The sequence below is a fragment of the Podarcis gaigeae genome, assembly GCF_964106915.1.
Source record: "Podarcis gaigeae genome assembly, chromosome: 11".
NCBI classification, from domain to species: domain Eukaryota; kingdom Metazoa; phylum Chordata; class Lepidosauria; order Squamata; family Lacertidae; genus Podarcis; species Podarcis gaigeae.
The window spans coordinates 2349866-2357605 of record NC_139687.1 but is presented as its reverse complement, the minus strand read 5'-3'; the positions used below and the strand labels follow the sequence as shown (position 1 = coordinate 2357605).

Below are 7740 nucleotides of genomic sequence, written 5' to 3'. Positions count from 1 at the left end.
GAGCAAAAGTGCTAATTAAGCAGGATACAGAAATCTCTTATGTGATCCCATCTGCTGATCCCTGCTGATCCTCAGTAGACAGCATTGTGAAGGATCAGCAGCCACAAGGCACGACTGATGAACCAGCCCCACTAACCTACTTGAGGGGACACCACAGATGCCACATCCTTTGATCCTTTGGGATAACCCCAAACTTGATGCCCATTGGTTTTCTTATAACCTTGTCTAAATATCCCCTTTTACTATTTTTTGTTTTATTTGAACAGCAGAAAATTCCTCTACCAGTTGTATGAAATCAAGCTGACACAATTTGTGACCTACTAAAAAGAACTCAAACCTTCCAGACATGCAACCTGTCCAAGGCTTGGTCCATTGGAAATCTGAGGCAAGCAGCAAAACTAAGTGATTTAGTGAGCTGGCATGGCTGCATTCATGTAAGTGGTTTGTGCATTAAAACAGGAGAAAGCAGGAATTGTTTGGTCAGGAGCCTTATCACACCTTGAAGGACAAAGCTGAGGTGGGTGGCTGCCATCTCATTCACTTTGCATATGCATCCTCTGTGTGCCATGTCTGCTGCTAAGTGGCCCATTTTATTCCATACTTTGCAACGCGTGTATCATTGCTTAAGGATACTGAGAGTTGCCTGAGAACTCATGGGTTCCAGGCCACCCTATAATTGCACCATGGGTTTCTACCTGTGTCAGGCCAAATCTTTGCACAGCAGGTGCTTTTATCAACAAAGATCTCATAGGATGAATGGTTCTTCTCAGGTCTTAGACTGGTACGTCTGATATACTATGCACTAGCTTAGACCAGGGGAGGACTTTGGTAATATGGCACCCTGAGCAATGACAAAATTTGGTGCCCTGCCCAATATTTCATATTTTCATGCCCCCTCCCTCTCACCTTCCGTTCTGAGACCCCTTGGTTCAGCGCCTGCACGGGGAAACCTCACACACAGCCCTAAATCCAGTGTTGCGTAGACTATCTTGGGAAAACAAAGCCAAGAGTGTACGGAAATAATGCCATTTAAATTTTTAACTATATATTCTACATATATAGTCTATATCTTCTGCCACTCTGCATGAAGGATGCTGAAAAATAGTTCTCTCTTTTTTTTGTTCAGAGGCCAAAACAAGGCATGCTGCTGAGAACGTGGATAGTAGGCATTGTGGAGAAACCACACCGCTCTTGGAGGTTTCTAGTGGAGGCCGGTGCTGTAGGCTTTGGATGTATCACAGAAGTTGCCCATAACCAGGCAGGGCTTGATGTTATGGCTCTTAAATAAACCTGTACAGCCTCCACATAAGGACAATAATATGTTGAAATGAAGCAGAATGGGCAGACTAGGGATAGGAGCAAGCCTTTGGCTTTGGAATCTAGTTTGAAATGCATCCAAATGAAAATAGGAACTGGAATTTAACTCCAGATGGTCTTTGATGGCTTCTCCCAGATGCAAGTTAAATATTTACTTACAGCATCAAAAGAATAGCATTTAGCGAACTTTCCCCCTGCTAAGAATGGAGTCTGGCTGTATCCATTCCTCCACCTAACTCTTAGCTGAAACTGAACCCTTCTTGGTTAATGATCCGTTTTCTTTCTGTAGCCACCCCTCCCCCAACCTTCAATCTCTCCCTCTCCCTCCCCCCACCCTCATTAGTTTAACTTGAGTTAATTAAGACTAGTAGTCGACCTTCAATCTCTTATGTGTTAAAACAGAACAATCCCAAACAGAAAGACACACAGACACAACTATGTGATTTCATTGTCTCAGGGAGACAGAAAGCCAGTGGGGCTTCCTTTATCAAGGCTAACATCTTCTCGATGCTTAATCTGGCTGGTTTTAAAACATCCTGCAAATACAGGATCTAGGATAACAATCTGTCCGTGTTTCCTCTCACCGCCCCCATTTCATCATTGGTAAGAATGAGTGAATTGGATTGACATGGAGGTGATGGAAGAAGAGAAATGGTCTGGACGTCAAAATGACAATGTATATTACATGGTTAACAGAATAAATGGTATGTGCAATAGCTGTGGGTATTTTCATCTGTTATGTCAAAAATAAGATCCTCCTCCCCCTCCTCCTCCAAGTGTATCATTCAGTTTCCTCCCAATGGAGATTTAGTGTTTGCTTGAAGGATCTGTTTCTATGAGTAACCTCACTTGATAAACAGGGGGATGAAGTAGGACTCTCGATAGCCACTTGTTGCGGCGACTGCTGTGTGCATATATATAGAGAGGTCATGCGTGATGCTTTGACTGTAGTGTTGATCACAGACTATAGGACGCAGTGTGCTTTTGAGCAAAGTGCATCCCATCTAGGAACTCAACGTGCACGGGGAAAGGTAGGACCTTGGGTTCTTGATTATCTTTATATATTTCTTTTGGGGGGGAATTGGTTGAAATTGGCACTTAAATCATGCTTACTTTGGAGCGATCTCAGAGAAGATCCTTTACTGCCTATTTAGGAATGCTCTAATTGTATGTGCAATGCAAACAGCAATGCTATAAAATTGCAGCATGTAGATGTTGGCTTCCAAATGCATCTACACAACAGTGAATGGTGTGATATATGAAGACGGTCTGTTCAGTTTTTCTTTGAAAGTGAAAAGCAAACAGAACCATCATGCAAATAGTTTACAGTACACTTGAGAAGGAAGCAGACAGAATTGCTACCCAATGAAATAAAAGGAAATGAATTATATTATATACATTATATATATTATACACATTATATTTATTAGGAAGGATCTCTTGCTTGTTTATACTTCTCATTAGAAATGGCTGAATCTGAAATAGGAAAAAGTGAATTACTGATGATGCCCAAGGTGCATATTTGTAATTATATCAGATGAAATTAGTAAAGCTGATAGTGGGGAAAAAACCCTGCTTAAAAATGCCCCTAGATACTGATGTTTCAGAAGTGTTCCTAGAGTTCCTAAAAGCGATCCAGGCTAGGCAGAACATACTCAAATGCAGACAATGTATTGTTGACTTTAGTGATGTTGAAGTTGAAACAGGATTCATTTATTACAAAAACAGCCACTCTCTCCTAACTGTCCTTAGAATCCTGCATAATAACCCTTGAAGGATAGGCGGACCTCTTATGTAATAACATAATCAAGTGAGCCTTTAAGTGGTTTATTTTTCCATTTCAGCTTTTGAAATGCAGATATGAAATGATTCAAATGGTTCAAAATGTAGCTTTTGAAATTATTCAAAAGAAAACAAATTAGACTTTGGCATTCACCAGAGGTAGGAATCAGTGAAAGATACTAGTAAATCTAATGTCTTAAGGGGCGTGCTACATACAAAAGTAAAATGAAATAAATGGATTGCAACATTTTTGTTTTAAGCAAAGCAGTTTTCTAAAATGTAAACTACTGTAGGAGATTTCCTCTATGCAAAGAAAGACAGAATAATATTTGCAATGTTAAGAACCCTGTCCTGTTATAATTTAGACTAAAGTTTTGACTTCAGATATTCAAATTTGTTCATGTACTAGACGTACCAATAGTTCTAGTGATGGTTGTCAGAAGAACCTGGAATACTTTTAATACATGTTCTTTGATAAATCACTCATTTGCCTTGTCTCACAATCTATGGAAGTAGGGGAGAAGATTCTGATTAATCAACATATAAATTTTACCCATATTGCTTGTAAAACAACTTCTTTGTGACTGAGTTTTCCTTGTTCTTCTTTGCAACATTTTAATATTCCTCCTGACAGATTAATTTACCCCAGCTGAATGTGCATCTCAAGCTTAACCAGCAAGTCTGAACGTCGGCTGGATTAAAATAAATATATTTAAAAGTAAAATGAGTTATTATAAATAATATGGCTAGGCATGTTTAAGATATTGCAGGTCTGAAAGGTCAAGGCAGAGGCACTAACCTTTGATGACTTTGAAGTTCACGGTTCAAACAGAAGCATGTTAGTTTACAACACTACAAATAATTCATTTGTGATTATTTTGCAATCCTAGAACAGTATTTTAAAGGATTTGCTTTGCTTTGCCATTTGCCTTTGTATGTTTCATCGCTTTTTGAAATAAACACATATAAAATGAAATATAATCATTCTTGAGTTTTTCACCCACTTTGACTATTTAATACTTCTTAATAACCTAGGCATAGTATTTACTCTGGGTTAAAATTTTATGGAGCCTTCCAATACAAATGTCTCATTTTCAAGCATTTCATTGATTTTCTTATCATGCTTTTATCTGTCTAAACTCAGCTGAAATATTAGGCTTTAAGATGATTTACACGTCAATTATAAATTATGTTGGAAGTAAATGCCAATATTTTAACAGAATGTACTTCTGTTTTGGATGATACCCTAAGCACATTTTTGGAAGCAATCTCATATAAATAAAAACAGAGACTAAGGCTGCAATTCTAACCCTGCTAAACTGGGAGTAAGCCTCATTGAATTCCATAGGACTTAGTTAAGAGAAGACGAGGTTAGGATTGTGCAGCTATTTCTAGATAATGTAGATGACAGTCCCATTAATCTTAATCCTAAAAACATTGACCGTGATCTAACGTATGTACCAATAATTTGCTAATAGAACTTTCTAATTCTAAACTGAAGGTCCATTATAACCCCCATTTAAATTAAAGCTCCCACCATATCCTGCAGGATTTTCTCCTTGAGAATGCTTCCTACCATCCAGTTTGGGACTCCTGTCCTTTCAGTCATTTTAATATTCATGCTATAGATCGCTGAATAGTAGCCAATGTTTCCCTTCTGTTCTTAAATAGTTGGATATAGATTTTGCATAAGCAGTACACCCTTATCCTGAATGCATTCATTATTAGTTTGTTACTACCAACTGTTTCTATGGTGCTTACTTTGATGTAAGGATATTAAGGATGGGCATTCCAGGTCCAAACACATTTACATGGAAGTAAGGCCAAGAGGTTTGGGGGGGTTCCCCTCACCCCAAATTGTACTTGATACTTTTATGATCTAAAACACGCTAACACCCGATCTTATGCACATTTACAATGTGTTCTGCTGTGTTCAGAGTAGACTCGTTGAAATTAATGAACCCACTGTTTGTGTCCATTAACATCAATGGGTCTACTCTGTGTAGCACTAACTTTGAATACCACTCTCAGTTGTTCCGCAGAGCGTATTCCTAGGTAAGTGTACATAGACAGGATTACCACTTCAATGGTTTGTGCAGTTTACCTGGATCTTGTTATCTGTGACTTGCATCCTTCCATTCCCCCAGCTGTACAAGAGCCCCACCTTTACTTGTAACTGGGTTTTCAGGGGGTTCATAGCACCTCTCAAACACCTGCAGATATTTTTTTAAGCCCTACTCCAGAAAGCGCTAAGGACAAAGGGAACTGCCTTGTACCAAGATGGACCACTGATCCATTGAGCTCAGGATTGCCCACTCTGGGCTTTCAGAGAAGGGTCATTTGCCAGCCCTCCTGGAGATACCAGGGATTCGACTGAGGATCTTCTGCGTTGCTCTGCCACTGAGCTATGGCCCTTTCTGAGCCCACTGTGATTCGAAAGTGTTTCTGTCACCTCCGTTGTAAAGTTTTCACGAGAGACCTGCTGCTTGGACACACCTTGGAACAGTTCTTGCAGGAGGTGGTGGTGGGGTTTTTTGTTTTAGTTTAACCAATAGTGAGCGTGATGTAGTCCCATAGTATGAGGCTACCATTTCTCCTTTAGCAATACAACACTGTACGTCTAGAGACAATGGATAAAACAAAACCATTAGATGTACTGCTGAAAAGTGTTTAATGGTTAATGTATTTGTATTTCTTTAGAAACCAATTAAAAATTGGTTAAAATAAGTAAAGAGATGAAAAGTTTTTTTAAAAAAAGAACATGGGGGGGTTGTCTTTTGGTGGGTGCGTGCTCTTCCCTCCACCACCATAGTATAATTTTCCTTCTTTTTTAAAAAAGAAACAAGTAAGCCCCCCCCCGCCCTTCCCGGCAATTTCAATTCCTTATTGCAACATCACATTCTGCTTTCTAACATTATAATAAGATTGGCACTGAGACTACCAAAGCACTAAGAGGGAAGATGCCTCTGTCTTTTTGCAGGGCATCTGTGAGGCGAATCGTTGCCTATATTGATCCTCCATAAATTTAAGTGCAGTCCCCGACATCGAGACTAGTGGTCATCCCCACATCTTCTTTTCTCTCTTCTGAATCCTCTACCAACCATCTTCATTGCATGAGGACTCAACACTTGACCTTTTCTTATAGGCAAGCTCCTTCAAACTCGTGATGATTTTGATTGCTTTTTTATTCTTTTTCAAGCTCTACTGTTTCATATTTGAGATGTGGTGATCGGAACTAAACACCAGATGCCAGTTGCAGCCACGGCATAGATGTATAAAAATGCATTATGATGCTGTCTGGTCTATTTTCAGTTTCTTTCTTCCTAATCCCAAGCATGGAATTTACCTTTCTCACTACTGCCACACACTAACCATGTTTTCACTGAGCTGCTAACCCACCACAATCCCAAGCTCTCTTTCCTGGTCAATCACTGCCATCAGTAAATATGTGAAACTATGATTTATTTATTTTTGCCCCACTGTGCTTGCTTAACACATATTTACACCAAACCACATTTGTTATTTTGTTGTGCATCCTCCTTTCAACAAAAGATCCTTTGAATCTCTTATGGAACTCATCTGATTGCATGTCTGACAACAACTTCAGTGTGCTTTTTATTAAATATATGTGGTTGTGTGCAATGCTGCCCATGTGTGAAAAAAATGGAAGTCTGCTCACACTGTGGAACTTCACCTTCTTTTCATTCTCCCTAGAGCCCCCTGCACACACTCAACATCTATCCCTGAGGGTTGGGCGGGGGGCTCTGAAGTAAATTTGGGGGGCATGCAGGGGAAAAGAAAGTGACGATCTAGTGTGTGAACATAAATCTGTTCATTCAACTTATTCTTCTGGATCAGAACGAAAGGCCATCTAGGCAAAGGCATCCTGTTCTCACCGTGGCCAAGCATGCCTATGGAAAGTTCAACGGCACTTTTCTCATCTGGATTCAGCCCCTGGACCATTGCCGGACCAGGCATCAGACTTCCCATACCCCAACCAGTATAATAAGAGACCAATAAGACTGGGTTTGGGGTCAAAACAGGCCACAACTTTATAGAATACAGGCGAAAGAGGTTTGGCTTGGGCATGGGGCAATCTAAATACTTCTGGTCCGCTTGCCGAAAGGGACGCGTTGTCAATCCAGGTGGGGGTTCCCAGACTTACATCCAATAGGATGACCCCCGCAGGGACCACTGTCTGGGGGAGTGCCTTCGGTCCTGGCCCTGCCAGGGCACACAGACATGGCCACTCCCCCCAGATCCCTTTAACGGGATACGCCAGTGTTTGGAGGGGCAGGTGGAGACTACAACCTCCTGTCCATCCAAAACAAAGGATTGCCCCAATGCTCAACCAGTTGTGATGATTGCTATGAGGTAGGCAAAGCCACTGGGTCAGTGCCAATTAGCCCAGTGGGCAAATTCCTACCCAGCCCTTAAAGGACGGTGACCACCCTAGCCACAGCAAAGGCATTGACTCTCAGCTTAAACCGAGGGGGGGTAGGCAGGGAAACCTGGCACAGGAACAAACAGGCTGAGACCCCAGGTGCTGGCTGCTTAAATGGGCAAGGAGCGGATCTGAGAGAAGTCCACTTTTGGCTCCATTGGCTCCACGCCCGGCACAGCCCAAGTCCCATTTGCCAA

The 7740-nt window shown here is 41.0% G+C and overlaps 1 protein-coding gene across 1 annotated transcript in view; it reads left to right on the top strand.

Annotated features, from left to right (window-relative positions):
* Positions 1 to 1745: 1745 nt before the first annotated feature.
* ALDH1A1 (aldehyde dehydrogenase 1 family member A1) overlaps positions 1746 to 7740 on the top strand; it is a 66742-nt gene continuing 60747 nt past the window's right edge. Inside the window, exon 1 of the mRNA XM_083702074.1 lies at positions 1746 to 2348. The gene's annotated coding sequence lies outside the window, so the exon portion shown is untranslated. The remainder of the gene's footprint in view (positions 2349 to 7740) is intronic.